The sequence below is a fragment of the Phacochoerus africanus genome, chromosome 2, assembly GCF_016906955.1.
Source record: "Phacochoerus africanus isolate WHEZ1 chromosome 2, ROS_Pafr_v1, whole genome shotgun sequence".
Classification (NCBI taxonomy): domain Eukaryota; kingdom Metazoa; phylum Chordata; class Mammalia; order Artiodactyla; family Suidae; genus Phacochoerus; species Phacochoerus africanus.
The window spans coordinates 25,099,748-25,113,849 of NC_062545.1; positions in this window are offsets into that span (position 1 = coordinate 25,099,748).

Consider the following 14,102-nt stretch of genomic DNA (forward strand, 5'->3'; position numbering starts at 1 on the left):
GACGATCATATGGCTTTTGACTTTTCTTTTGTTAATGTGGTGTATGACATTGATTGATTTGTTGAACCATATGTTGTGAACCTGAGATGAATCCCACTTGGTCATGGTGTATGATCATTTTTATATGTTGTTGGATTTGGTTGGCTAAAATTTTGTTGACAATTTTTGCATCTATATTCAACAAAGATATTGGCTGATAATTTTCTTTTTTGGTAGCATCTTTGTCAGATTTTGGTGTTAGAGTGATGGTGGTTCATAGAATGTCTTTGGGAGTGTTCCTTCTTCAACCTTTTTGAAAAGTTCAAGAACGATGGGTATATGTTCTTTGAATATTTGTTAGAATTTGCCTATGAAGCCATCTGGTCCTGGACTTTTGTTAGTTGGGAGTGTTTCTATTACATATTCAATTTCATTTCTAGTGATAGGTCTGTTCAATTAATCTATTTCTTCTTGATTCAGTTTTGGTGGGCCATGTCTCTAGAAAGTTGTCCATTTCTTCTAGGTTTTCAAATTTGTTGGCATGTAATTGTTCACAGTATTCTCTTAGTTTTTTCTATTTCTGCAGTATCCGTTGAGACTTCTTTTTCATTTAGTATTTTGCTTGAGCTTTTTCCCTCCTCTTCTTGGTGAGTCTGGCCAGAGGTTTGTCAATTTTGTTTACCTTTTCAAAGAACCAGCTCTAGGTTTTACTGATTTTTTTCTTTTTTTTTTTTTTTTTTGAATCTCTAATTTATTGAGTTCCTCTCAATAAATGTTGTTTATGATTTCCTTCCTTCTGCTGACTTTAAGTTTTGTTCTTTTTCTAATTCTTTTAGGTGGTGGGCTAAGATGTTGATTTGAGATTTTTCTTCTTTTTTGAGGATGGCCTATACCACCATGAACTTCTCTCGAAGAACTGCTTTTGTGGCATCCCATATATTTTGAATGATTGTGTTTTCATTATCATTTGTCTCAAGGTACTTTTACATTTCCATTTTGACTTCCTCATTGGCCCAATGGGTTTTTCGTAGCATGTTGTTTAGTCTCCACGTAGTCAGTTTTTTCTCAGCCCTTTTCCTGTGGTTGATTTCTACTTTCATGCCATCGTGGTCAGAGAAGATACTTGAAATAATTTCTATACTCTGAAATTTGTTGAGGTTAGTTTTGTGCCCCAGTATGTGGTCAATCCTTGAGAATGTTACATGTGCACTTGCAATGAATGTATATTCTGATTTTTTTGGATGTAATGTCCTGAAAATGTCAATTATATCTAACTTTTCTATTGAGTTATTTAGGATCTCTATTGCCTTATTGATTTTCTGTCTAGAGGATCTGTCCATTAATGTGAGTGGGGTGTTAAAACCTCCTAATATTATTGTACTCCCATTAATTTCTCCTTTTACGTCTGCTGGTATTTGCTGTATGTATCTGGGTACTCCTATATTAGGGGCATATATATTGACTTCTGTAATATCTTATTTCTTGAATGTAAACTTTTATCATTAAATTGTGTCCTTTGTCTTTCTTTATGGCCTTCATTTTAAAGCCTATTTTGTCTGATATGGGAATTGCAACTCCTGCTTTCCTCTCTTTTCCATTTGCATGAAATATCTTTTGCCATCCCCTCACTTTCAATTTATATGTGTCCTTTGCCCTAAGATAAGTCTCTTGTAAACAGTAGATTGAAGGTATTTTTTTTATCCAATCTGCCACTCTAAGTCTTTTGATTAGAACATTCAGTCCACTGACATTTAAGGTAATTATTGATAAATATGAATTTATTGCCATTTTAAACTTTGTTTTCCAGTTGATTCTATGTTCCCCCTTTGTTCCTTTCTTTTTGGTTAGATGATTTCCTTTTATTTTATGCTTGTGTCCTCTTCTTTTTAGTTTTTGTGAATGTAATGTTTGGTTTCGATTTGTGGTTGCCCTGTTTTTCAAGTACGTTAACCCTTTCCTATATCTGCTTGCTTTAGCCTGATGGTCATATAGGTTCAAACCCATTCTAAAAACAAAAAACAAAAAAGTCTAGATTTTCTTACTTTCCTTCCTCACATTTTATGATTTTGAAGTCCTTTTTTTAGCATCTTCATGTTTGTCCTTTTGCTGTTTCCTTGTGTTTATCATCACTTTTATAATAGGTTTTTATTTTTATCTTTTCCTTTTAGATCTGTATGCTGGCCTGTTTAAGTGGCTGCTTTTCAACCGTGATTTCCTCTATCACATTTCTTCTTACTTCTTTTTTATTTAGAGGAGCCCTTTCATTATTTCTTTTAGCGTTGGTTTAATATTGCTGTACTCTTTTTGTTTGTTACAGAAATTCTTTATTTATCCTTGTATTTTAAATGTTATTCTTGCTGGGTAAAGTATTCTAGGCTTCAAAATTTTCATTTTTAGAACTGTGAACATATCTTGCCACTCTCTTCTGGTCTGCAGTGTTTCTGTAGAGAAATCAGCTGATAGCCTTAATGGGTTCCCTTATAATTAACTTCTTTGTTTTTCTCTTGCTGCCTTTAGAATCCTGTCTTTAACTTTTGCCATTTTTATTATAATATGTCTTGGTGTGGGACCGTTTGGGTTCAACTTGTTTGGGGCCCTCTGTGCTTCCTGTATCTTTATATCTGTTTCCTTTGGATTTGGAAAGTTTTTGGCCATAATTTCTTCAAATATATTTTCAATCCTCTTTTCTTTTTCTTCTCCTTCTGAAATCTCTATTATGTATAGACTGACCCAATTTATATTATCCCATAGATCTTTTATATTGCTTTTTTGTTTTTTTCATTTGGTTTTCTGTCTGCTGTCCTGATTGCATGATTTCCATTATTCTATCTTTCAAGTCACTAATTCATTCCTTGGCAGTATTCATTCTGCTCTTCAGTGTCTTTAACTCAGGGCTTGCATCTCTGCAAATGAATTTTCTAATTTTTCTTGGCTCCTCCTTATGTTTTCTAGTTCCTTTCTAAAGTAATCTGCATTAATGTTCATATCCACTCTTAATTCCTTCAGTATTTTCACTATCTCCTTTTTAAACTCAGTGTCTATTAGACTGTAGAGGTCTGTTTCATTGTTTGCTCCCTTTAGGTGAATTTTCCTGTTCTTTTAACTGAGAATAGTTCCTGAGCTTCTTCATTTTGCTTATATTTTTCTCATTCTGTGAGTTCAGGTAAAACAAGTACTAAAGTCTTTGAGGGCTATTTATATGCACAAGTGCCCCCAGGTACTTTGTGAGGGCTTACTACTTATTTTTAGGGTGCTGTGTGTGCTTCCAGGGAGATGGAGGCACTGGGCAGGGCTAGTAGCCAGTGCCTGGTTCCAGGGCCCCTGACAGTGGCAGGGACCTGCAGGGAGGTGGCCCAGGCTTCTCCCAGTTACAGGGCCCTGGGAAGTGACAGTGATCTTCAGGCAGATGCAGGTGGCTCCAGGAGCATTTGGCAGTGGTAGCCATAAGGCATGTGCATTCTCAGGGGAGTGAAAGCAACAATGGATGGTGCTCAGTTGCAGTGCCCTCCTCTATGCAAACCTCTGAGGTGACTGGGGCCACAGGTAATGCCTAATCACGGACCCCTCATGGTGGCGGGCCACACCCACTCAGGTGTCTGAGATGACTGCTATGGTTTCCCACCACCACCTGTAGACCACACAAGAGGTGCCACATCATCCTTAGCACCCAATGGCCTTAGTTCACACAAGAGGCATCCCATCACCTGTAGCCCATGCAAATGGTGCCTCGCCACCCACAGCTTGCACCCACACCTGCCCTCTGAGAGTCCAAGCATGCTCAGAGAAAGATATTCCTATGGAAGTTTGCCCCTCCTCTTCTCACCCTCCTCAACAATGGCACCTTGATTCTCCTGCAGGCCCAGACCTGCTCCCAGGTTCCCTTGGCTCTGGCGCTCCACTCCCTAGCCCCTCAGGTTGTCTCCACACAGCTAACCCTGGTCCTTTCCCCAGAATTGATCAGGTCTGATGGTACCAATGCTCTGTGTGGTTCTCACTCTACTTTGCCCTCCTAAGTCCAGCTGCTGTGCTTTTCTCTGAGCCTTTGAGGTCCCTCCATCTCAGCTGATCTCCTTCTTGGCTGATCTCCACACTGGTTAAGTGGCTTCCCAGGATATAGGGTTCTTTCCTCTTTCACAGCTTCCTCTCAGAAGTGCTAATCCCATCCTGATTCCTTTTCTCTCTCTTTTTTCATTTTGTTCTACCTAGTTATGTGGAGGGTTTCTTGAACTTTTTGGAGGTTTAAGATCTTCTGCCAGGGTTCAGTAGATGTTTTGTGCAAATCATTCTACATGTAGATGGGCTTTTTTTGATGTATTTGTAGAAGAAGGTGACTGCCACATCTTACTATTCCGCCATCTTGATCCCTCCCCCAAGAGGGCTCTTCTAGAGTCAGTAATGAACACCTCATCATTGAGAGTCTTGCATCACAAAAGTGTTTTATAGACATCAAGCTTACCTTTTGTTATCTGCACACCACAAACTCAGATTTTACACAGACTATACATGGGGTTGTGTCTCTTAAGGCTACCAAATGAGAGTAATGGTTTATATTAGTAATAAGAGAATTTATATTTTTAGTTCTAGCAGCACAATTAGTTTTGGACTCAGTACAGGTCAGATAAACTTACCAAGCAGAATTTGTAGCACTGCATATATTACTCAGAAATAATGTATTTTAATATAAGCCTTGAACTAGAAAAACAGAGAGAAGGTTGTCCAATTATATGTCCATATTTGAACAGATAAATGTGTAGTATATTCTAGATAATAAATATATTTAACTACTATCTAGGATACTATTTACAATTACAAAATTCCCCAAGTGATAAAATCTATATTCTATCAGAAACCTCTTTCCTTTGCTACTCAGTTATACTTCTATTCTTAATTAAGATACACTTTTTTGTGTGTGTCTTTTTAGGGCCACACCTGCAGCATATGGAAGTTCCCAGACTAGGGGTAAAATCAGAGCTGTAGCCGCTGGCCTATGCCAATGCCACAGTGACGCAGGATCCAAGCCATGTCTGTGGCCTATATCATAGCTCATGGCAACACCAGATCCTTTAGCCTGAAGAGCAATGCCAGGGATTGAAACCACATCCTCATGGATACTAGTCGGGTACATTACCACTGAACCACACTGGGAACTCTGAGAAAAACTTATTTTGAATGTCTACTTTGGCAGATCTACATGGGGTGGAGGTGGGGGCAGGAGTGATATTGATGGCAAAAGAAATTGTGTTGCCAGCTCCTGCAATACACCTTCAACTCATGTCAGCTTGCTATTTTCTCCACATCTTCAGTCAGCATATGGCAAAAATACCAGTTCACTTTCTCTTCCCTTTATGAGTGAATTGAGGTTATCTCTTGCATAGTCATTATTGTGTAAGGATTACTCTGTAGGATGATTTGATTTCCTATTCCCCTATCTACCCTTGTTTCCACCTAAATTTATATCTCATTGATTCTCAAGAACAAGGTGTCACTCAGCTCTATCCCATCTGCTCATGTATATAGTGATGATTCAGTTTCTAAAGTGTTCTAAAGTCTCCTCCCAGCAGTCCCACTTATGGACTACATGACCTTGGCCAAGACCACTATGCCCTCATGGCTTTATCTTCTTCCTTTAGACAACAAGGATAATTACAACTTTCCTTCTCATTAATGTGTTTTGAAGGATCACAGGGGATCCTTGGAATGTATGGATGTACTGTTCATGGTTATGCATTCACACGTAATCCTTAAAAGTCCCTGACGTAGATTACACATTGTCATTTTGAATTAGTGGATGTTTAAGGATAGCACCTGAAATAGTCACTCAGCTGGGACTGTCCAATAACTATATTTTCTTCAAGCTTTGTGGTTCCTTTCTCATCATCAAAAATCACATTGAGCAATAAAAACTTTGGTTTCTGGTTAAACATAAATCCCCCTCAAAGCAAGCCATCTGCCAGTGTTGTTAAAACTGAAGAGAGGAGTTCCCGTCGTGGCACAATGGTTAACTAATCTCACTAGGAACCACAGGGTGGGTTCAATCCCTGGCCTTGCTCAGTGGGTTAAGGATCCGGTGTTGCCGTGAACTGTGGTGAAGGTTGCAGACGCGGCTCGGATCCCGCGTTGCTGCGGCTCTGGCGTAGGCCGGTGGCTACGGCTCTGATTCAACCCCTAGCCTGGGAATCTCCATATGCCGCAAGAGCGGCCCTAGAAAAGGCAAAAAGACAAAAAAAAAAAAAACTGAAGAGGGCTAAGAAAAATCATAATTATTAGTGAGAAAAAATAAGTTTGATACATTAAAGCATGGACTGTTGAATTCAGCAGTGACTGGTCTCTATTTTACAAATGATTCCACCATAATTATTCAATATTGAAGAAAAAATGATTAAAGAAACTATTTCAGGAAGTTCTAAATTTTAGCTAACACAAATAAGGACATTTCAGGGTGGGGGGTACTATATGTTAAAGTAGTTTTATACCTTGAAGAGTTCCAGGAGAGTTCAGATCTCTCTTGAAGGTTAAGAACCTGCTATACAAGGCAGTGGGAAGTGATGGGCATTTGTAAAAAGCAGTGTGGAAATGCTGGGCATGCTACTACTGTCACACCCAGTGAGATATTGTCCCATGCAATGTGTACTGATCATATAAAAGTTCCTTTCAATTTTTTTTGACTGCTCCATGAAAATACTAAGTATTTTAAACCCCCAAGAGCTCATAGGAGAATACTAAGCAGATTGGATATGTCCTGTATTTGCTTAAAACTACTGCCTATTTTAAGTGTCCCTATAACTGTATAAAAACCCCTACCTTTTAATTTATCTGTTTTTCTTACATGAATATATTCTAAGATAGAAGTCCAAAATATGGAGAAATGTTTATTCATTACACTATTTGTTGCAGTAATTTATGTAGTGAAAAGCTTTTGGAAACAATCTAAATGTCCATTTTTAAGGTAAATCATGGTTTAGACATGAAAAGAAAATGATACAGTCATTGGAAATGATGCATTAAAAGTCTGAAAATAAATGTGCCAGAATATAGTGGTTTTTGCACAGTGTAATTAAAAGTTCTTTATACCCGATGTACCTTCCAGTTTTTCTATAATGTTATATTTACAGTCAGAGTAAAATTTTAAATAACCTATCTTTCTAAAAATTAACAATAGTATCTACAGGAATGATGTGCCATGAATGAGACACTTCTTCATTGTCAGAAGCTAGAATAGTTGTTGACAATCTGTAAGCTTCTAAACGTTTCCCAGCTTCCCGTCTGCCACTTATGAAGTCAGACTGTCTATAATGTTGAATGTTTCTGTATAGCCAGTAAAAGAGAAATCACTGAAAAAACAAATAAACAAACAAACAAAAAAACAGAGCTCCCGTTGTGTCACAGTGGAAACAAACCTGAATAGTAACCATGAGATTGCGGGTTCGATTCCTGGCCTCGCTCAGTGGGTTAACGATCTGGCGTTGCCGTGAGCTGTGGTGTAGATGGCAGTCGCAGCTCGGATCCTGCATTGCTGTGGCTGTGGTATAGGCCAGAGGCTACAGCTCCGATTCAACCCCTCGCCTTGGAACCCCCATATGCCCCAAGTGTGGCGCATAAGAAAAAGAAAAGAAAAGAAAAGAAAAGAAAGAAAAGAAAGAAAAGAAAGAAAAGAAAAGAAAAGAAAGAAAGAAAGAAAGAAAGAAAGAAAGAAAGAAAGAAAGAAAGAAAGAAAGAAAAAGAGGAAGAAATAGAAATCATTGCCAATATCAAGAAAAAAACTTCCAGATGCTTATTATTATCCAAAGCAGTTATTTATTTACAAATATCTGACTAAATCCTAGGTACTGAGTATAGAGGCTGGGGAAACGAGAGAATAAGTAATAATAAGTAGATTTTACAGTCTAATGGGAGAGGTAAATGTGAAGCAACTAATTATTTAACCTGAAGCCAGAAAGATTACTGGGTGTTGGGAAACCAAGTTGAGGACTAAGTCAGGCATGGGGCAGTATATGCAACAGCTCTGGGGCAAGAGGATGAATATCTAGTGCTCTTCACTCTCCAGTTTGCCTGCTCACAGAGGGCTTTCCTTCTCAATCCCGTTGTAATTGGGCAGAACCACATCACTAATTCTGTCCACAAAAACGTGAGTAAAAGTGACAGGAAGCTCTTCCAGGCTAAAGCAGGCTCTCTCCTTCCATGTTCTCTAACTGAGGAGGCCATGTATTCTAGAGGGTATAGATTCCAGGATCATACCTCAGTCATTGAATCACCACATGGATAGGAGTGGCCCTGGAGAGCCCTCTGGGCCCACAACAGACTTTGTACTGACAAGAAATAAATTTTTATTATCAGCTACAGAGAATGTGAGGTTATTTATTTCTAGTATAACCCAACCTATCCTGTATTAAACAGGGAGCTCAAAGGTCAAAAGTAAGACTGAGTCAAGTAAATATGCCTTGTTTAGCAGAAGGGGTGTGCAGCTAAAAATCGGTCAGCTATGACTGATATCATTGTAACATTGCCCCCATGGGCACGCATTCACCAGAATTTTAAGTTGGTGCTCACTGTCCCATTCTCAAATTTCCCCACACCATACATCTGGGACATATTTTTTTAAAGCCCAACTTGTTTAATTTCTGGTCAGTCCTCCCCAGCTGCCTTATGTTTGAAGTATACTTCACAATAGCCTGCCACCAAATCTCTTACTGGTTCCACAACTCTTTCTTTGAAGATGCCTCTAGTCAATGTAAAACTTGCATTTAAGTACCCAGCATGAAGTTTCTTTGCTTTACTTTTCTCAAGTCCTATCATCAAATCTATCTTTCAAGCACAAAATAAACAACATAAACAGAAGCCACAGAAAAGAAAACTATATTCTGTAACACATGGTCATCTCAACTCAGAATGGTATGCTGGAAAGCATCTGAGGCATACTACACAAATGTATACAGATTACAGTCTGCTTAGCTAGTTTTCACTGTCTGAATACATAGTAATAGCTAATATTGCACAAGGCTTACTTGTGTTAACAGGTTAGAACCAGAACAAGCGCCTTCAACAATCACACAAAATGGAAATCTGCAAGAACTGCCTCCAATTTCCACTTTACAATGTCTTAGGACTCACATATCCTTTCTTTCTTCATATAGAACTTCAAGTCACTTACATCAAGCAAATCAACAATCCACAGAGCTTTCCTACTTGTGATATCGCAAAAAACAAATAATGAATAAAACCTGTGCAGGAGTTCCCATCGTGGCGCAGTGGTTAACGAATCCGACTAGGAACCATGAGGTTGCGGGTTTGGTCCCTGCCCTTGCTCAGTGGGTTAACGATCCGGCGTTGCTGTGTGCTGTGGTGTAGGTTGCCGACGAGGCTTGGATCCTGCGTTGCTGTGGCTCTGGCGTAGAGCAGTGGCTACAGCTCCGATTTGACCCCTAGCCTGGGAACCTCCATATGCCACGGGAGCGGCCCAAGAAATAGCAAAAAGACAAAAAAACCAAAAAAACAAAAAAAACCTGTGCAGTCACTTCCCCTAATAAGATGCCATATTTTTCTTCAGAATTGAAAAGGATGATCTCGAACTATTATAGAATTATTAGAAATTAATAACTGGACAGTCACTAGAAAATCTTCAAATATTTGGAAATTAAATGACATTTTTCTAAATAACACATGAATCAAATAATAGATCAATAGAGAAATTTAAAAGCATTTTAAAATGAGTAAAAATAAAAAGAAACTTATTCCAAATTTGTGGGATGTGTCTAAGGCAGTATTTAGGGGAAATTTATAACATTAGAAAATGAAATTCAAGTAACAGAGGAACATATAAATAATAAAGGTCAGATCAGAAAGCAATGAAATAGGAACACAAAACCAAAAGAAAAAAATCAATGAAACCAAAAACTGGTTCTTTGAGAGGATCAAAAAGATTGGCACAATCTCTAGTCAGACTAATCAAAGGGGCAAAAAAGAAAACAGTCACAAATTATCAATATCCACAATGAGTGGTGATAACAGTCCAAATTCTACAAATACTAAAGGAATAATAAAGAAACACTGGAAATATTATTAAAAACTTTATGCCAATAAATTTGACAACGTAGACAAAAGGGAAAAAAAATCCCCAAAACATATAAACTTCAAGGAGCAGATAATCTGAATAGCCCTATATCACTCAAAAAATCAAATATGGAGCTAAAAATTCTTCCAAAGAGAAAACTTCAGGCCCAGATGCTTTTACTGGTAAAACTACCAAATATCCAAGAAAGAAATTATACCAGTTACTCACAAAACATTGAAGCAAATTAAAGGAGTACTTTCCAAGTCACTCAATGAGGCAAGCATTATCCTATACCAATATGAAACAAAGAATACAGGAAAAGAACACTACAGATCAATACTTCTTGTGACATAAATATAAAATTACTAAAACAAAAATGTTAGCAAATAGCATCTAAAATATATATATATATATTAGGAGTTCCCATCGTGGCACAGCAGAAATGAATCTGACTAGGAACCATGAGGTTGCAGGTTCAATCCCTGGCCTCACTCAGTGGTTAAGGATCTGGCATTGCCATGAGCTGTGGTGTAGGTCACAGACACAACTCAGATCTGGCATTGCTGTGGCTCTGGCGTAGGCTGGCAGCTGTAGCTCCAATTAGACCCCTAGCCTGGGAACCTCCACATGGCATGGGTGCAGCCCTAAAAAGACAAAAGACAAAAAAAAATTTAAAAAATAAAAATATATTAAAATTCAAACATGAGCATTTTAGTCCATGAATGCAACAATCGCTTAACACCCAAGTAATATAATTCACCATATTAACAAAAAACACATGATAATCTAAATAATGCAGAAAAACCATTTAACAAAAATCCAAATTCCATTCCTAACACAAATTCCTAGCAGGGGAACTTTCTTATCCTGAGAAAGGGAAAAATTTCATCTTTGAAAAACCCACAGCTAGCATCATTCTTAATAATGAAAAACAAATGCAACCATAAAATCAGAAACAAGACAAGGATATCCACTTTCATCACTTTTATACACCACTTTACAGGACACTTTAGCCAGGGCAGAAAGTAAAAAGGGAAATAAATAAATAAAAAACACCCAGATGAGAGAGAAATAAGTAAAACTGCTACTGGCAGATGACACAATTGTCCATCTAGAAAATCCTATGGAACTGGTTTAAAAGCTACTATAACAAATAAATGAGTTTCGCAAGGTTCAGGACATAAGATCAATATACAAAAATCAATTAAATTTCTATATACTAGTAACAAGCAATTGGAAATTTTAAAAAGCAATATCATTTAATATACCATCAATCACAGGAAAAGAAATGAGAAAAAACAAACTACTGGAGATTAAACAACATGCTACTAAAAAACCAATGGTTCAATGAGGAAATCAAGAAGGAAATTGAAAAATACCTCAAGACAAATGATAATGAAGGCACACCCACTCAAAATCTATGGGATGTTGCAAAAGCAGTGCTCAGAGGGAAATTCATAGCAGTACAGGCCTTCCTCAAAAAAGAAGAAAAATCTCAAATCGACAATTTAACCCATCACTTAAGTGAATCAGAAAAAGAAGAACAATGAAGCCTAAAATCAACAGAAGGGAGGAAATCATAAAGATCAGAGAGGAACTCAATAAATTAGAGATTCAAAAAACAATAGAAAAAAAATCAACAAAACCAAGAGCTGGTTCATTGAAAAGGTAAACCAAATGGACAAACCCATGGACAGAATCACCAAGAAGAGCAGAGAAAAAACCCAAATAAACAAAATAAGAAATGAAAAAGAAGTCACAACAGATACTGCAGAAATATAAAAAACCCTGAGAGAATAGTATGAACAATTATATGCCAACAAATTTGACAACCTAGAAGAAATGGAAACTTTCTAGAGACTAAAAGCCTGCCAAAACTGAATCAAGAAGAAGTAGATCGACTGAACAGACCAATAACTAGAAATTAAATTGAATGTGTAATAAAAACATTCCCTACAAATAAAAGTCAGGACCAGATGGCTTCACAAGAGAATTCTACCAAACATACAAAGAGGAACTTATATGCATCCTCCTTAAACTTCCAAAAGCTTGAAGAAGGAACACTCCCAAAGACAATCCATCGCCCTAACACCAAAATCAGACAAAGATACCACAAAAAAAAGAAAACAAGAGGCCAATATCTTTGATGAATACAGACGCAAAAATTCTAAAGAAAATTTTAGCCAACCAAATACAACAATATATAAAAAAGGTCATACACCACGACCAAGTGGAATTCATCCCAAGTTCACAAGGATGGTTCAACACTTGCAAATCAAACACCACATTAACAAAAGAAAAGTCAAAACCACATGATCATCTCAATAGATGCAGAAAAAGCATTTGACAAAATCCAACATCCATTCATGACAAAAACTCTTACACAAGTGGGTAGAGAGGGAACATACCTTAACATAATCAAAGCCATTTATGACAAACCCATAGCCAATATAATACTCAATGGAGGAAAGCTGAAAAAAGCCTTCCCACTAAAATCTGGAACAAAACATGGATGCCCACTCTCACCACTGTTATTCAATATAGTATTGGAAGTCATAGCCACAGCAATCAGACAAACAAAAGAAGTAAAAGGTATCCAAACGGGAAGAAAAAAGGTAAAATTGTCACTGTATGAAAATGACATGATGCTATATACAGAAAACCCTAAGGCCTCAACCCAAAAACTGCTGGAACTGATCAACAAATTCAGCAAAGTAGTAGGAAACAAGATTAACATTCAGAAATCAGTCACATTTCTGTACACTAAAAATGAAATATTAGAAAATACAAAAATACAATACTTTTTAAAATTGTACCCCCCAAAATCAAAGACCTGCAAATAAACCTGACCAAGAAGGTAAAAGGCTTATATGCTGAGAACCATAAAACATTAATCAAGGAAATTAAAAAGGATGCAAAGAAATAGAAAGATAGTCTATGCTCCTGGGTTGGAAAAATTAATATTATAAAAATGGCCATACTACCCAAAGCAATTTACAGATTCAATACAATCCCTATCAAATTACCCATGACATTTTTCATAGAACTAGAACAAACCATCCAAAAATTTACATGGAACCACAAAAGACCCAGAATTGCCCAAACAATTCTGAGAAACAAAAACCAAGCAGGAGGCATAACACTCCCAGACTTCAGGCAATATTACAGAGCTACAGTAACCAAGACAGTGTGGTACTGGTACCAAAACAGACATACAGATGAATGGAACAGAAAAGAGAACTCAGAAATAAACCCAGACACCTACAGTCTTAATCTTCGACAAAGGAGGCAAGAACATAAAATTGGAAATATTCATGGCTCAGTGGTTAATGAATCCGACTAGGAACCATGAGGTTGTGGGTTTGATCCCTGGCCTTGCTCAGTGGGTTAAGGATCCGGCATTGCCATGAGCTGTGGTATAGGTTGCAGACACGGCTCGGATCCTGCGTTGTTGTGGCTCTGATGTAGGCCAGTGGCTACAGCTCCAATTCGACCCCAAGTCTGGGAACCTCCATATACCATGGGAGTGGCCCAAGAAATGGTAAAAAAATAAAAAATAAAGAATAAAACTGGAAAAAGAGAGTCTTTTCAGCAAGTGATGCTGGGAAAACTGGACAGCCACCTGTAAATCAATGAAACTGTAACACACCCTCACACCACGCACAAAAATAAACTCAAAATGGCTGAAAGACTTAAATGTAAGACAAGACGCCATCAAACTCCTAGAAGAGAACATAGGCAAAACATTCTCTGACATCAACCTTGCAAATGTTTTCTCAGGTCAGGCTCCCAAAGCAACAGAAATAAAAGCAAAAATAAACCAATGGGACCTAATCAAACTGACAAGCTTTTGCACGGCAAAGGAAACCATAAAAAAACCAAAAAGACAACTTACAGAATGGGAGAAAAGAGTTCCAACGATGCAAGTGACAAAGGGCTTAATCTCTAAAATATACAAACAACTTACACAACTCAACAATCCAATTGAAAAATGGGCAAAAGACCTGAAAAGACATTTCTCCAAAGAAGATATACAGACGGCCAACAAGCACATGAAAAAATGCTCAACATCACT